Below are 2,081 nucleotides of genomic sequence, written 5' to 3'. Positions count from 1 at the left end.
TAAGTGCTTTGACAATTGTAAATGTCATACTCATAGTGTTAGGGCAGGGGGGGGGGGGGGGGCACTCCGTCATCAGGCCACATGTGGCCCACCGGGACCATCCGACCGCCGTATCATCCTCAGATGAGGATGCAGATAGGAGGGGCGTGTGGTCAGCACACCGCTCTCCCGATCGTTATGATGGTTTTCTTTGACCGGAGCCGCTACTATTCGGTCGAGTAGCTCCTCAATTGGCATCACGGGGCTGAGTGCACCCCGAAAAATGGCAACAGCGCATGGCGGCCCGGATGGTCACCCATCCAAGTGCCGGCCACGCCCGACAGCGCTTAACTTCGGTGATCTCACGGGAACCGGTGTATCCACTGCGGCAAGGCCGTTGCCCATAGTCACAGTGTTAAACTAATCGTATTACTTTGAACTATTGTGGATACACTTCAGCACAGATCTCAACGCTTAAATACATTCGATCTCCCACGATATTCGCCACCACATGAACATCATTAGTAGGCGCAATGCCAAAGAAAACTGGAAAACAATAAATATCTTATCTGTTCTAGATTCGTAATGATAGTATTTACTTATGCTTGTTCCCTTATTTAACTTATCAAAATATCAAGTATTTTCCAATTTTGTTTTAGTACTAATGATAGTAACAAATAATTGTAAAACACCAAAAGATAACGCCAAAAACATTTAACGTCCACCTTCTTTTCCTGAGGAATCAACCTAGTATACGCCTAGAGTCAGGCCACAGTCTACGAAAAATACTCGCGAAACACTACAGGGCACAATAATGCAACCTTTTAACAGCTGGGGCGATGCTAGCGCTCCTAGTGGTTGCCAAGCAGTAACATAAGTGATATGAAAACTGAGATTTCGCTATTTTTAATGTTGTTACTTTCGTATTTCCCAGTCACAAACCAGAGTGCTGACTTTTCACGTATGCGTAGGAAAATTTAATTAAGCTAGTATCACACATGCTGCTAAAGTTAACATGTAATAATAAAATTTGAGTGCAATGTAATATATACGGTTGACAGTAGCCGAGTCGTAATCGTAACATCGAAAATCTTTTAACATGAATTGTGACCTGATGTGCTTAAGTGTAAAAGGAATTGATTACCAGTACATCCGCGTGTCTGGAATGTAATGTACCTCGGATGCTTTTCGCCAATTGTAGATCGTATCATGATTTTGTTTGCGGACTCAAGACTCATTTCCATACATTGAACTATAGGCACGTTATTAACGTTGTTGGTATTTAGCAGCTGCTACTTCTTCTCTCTTCGCCTTGGACTAGCTTTTATGCCTTGCGTGTGCCCATCATTTTTATCTACTCTGCTTCAAGGGTATATGCAGAACTTATGGTCTAAAACATGTACTGCAGATAATGTAGAAATGGAGTGTGCTGTTGGTGCACGATGTTCAGAGAATGGAATGGAGCCCCTAGCCAATCAACAGATTTCAGTAACCCTCATAAAGTGTATCTTTGTGCAAATATACAATTTTCAAATGGAACAATGCCTATTGTCATTAACAATCTAAAACTAGGGTAAATCAGAATGTCAGTGGTATTTGTGGATCTCTTCACAGTGGATCCACTCCGGGCTTTAACTCTTACAGGAAGAATCGACGAAATGCCACGAGTAATGAGGAAAATCTATAGGGTCACTGCATTTGTGGTATAGGGTTAAGTTGAGAATATTGGTCTGACGGGATGCGTGCTAGGGGAGTCTATGCTGCTCCAATGACCACTGTTCTGGATGGTTTTGTGGTCAGGACATTTATCTAGTAAGCGGGAGACCCGCACTCAAATCCCAGTCTTGCACAAATTTTCCCCCTTTCCCATTGATTTTAATCAGAGCCCGCCCTCAGCCAGTGTCTGTAATTCGTTTGCGTCTTCTTTCTACATATTCCCCATGAAATTCAACCAAACATGTGATGTTAAGTGCTTTCTGTACATTGCCTTACCTATTTTCCCGTCCCAGTCGCAAATAGTATTTGGGAAGGACGATTGTTCGTATGTCTCCGTGAGAGCTCGAGTATTTCCAGTGTTACCTTCATGCTTATTTCTCAAGGTT

General features: G+C 42.9%; 1 pseudogene; it reads right to left on the bottom strand.

The window, feature by feature from the left end:
• Window positions 1–263: 263 nt before the first annotated feature.
• LOC124803511 lies at window positions 264–381 on the bottom strand (annotated as a pseudogene).
• Between the last annotated feature and the right edge of the window lie 1,700 nt (window positions 382–2,081).

This window comes from Schistocerca piceifrons, chromosome 6 (genome assembly GCF_021461385.2).
Source record: "Schistocerca piceifrons isolate TAMUIC-IGC-003096 chromosome 6, iqSchPice1.1, whole genome shotgun sequence".
NCBI classification, from domain to species: Eukaryota; Metazoa; Arthropoda; class Insecta; order Orthoptera; family Acrididae; genus Schistocerca; species Schistocerca piceifrons.
Note: the sequence above shows the minus strand (reverse complement) of the source record. Positions and strands in the feature narration are given on the sequence as shown.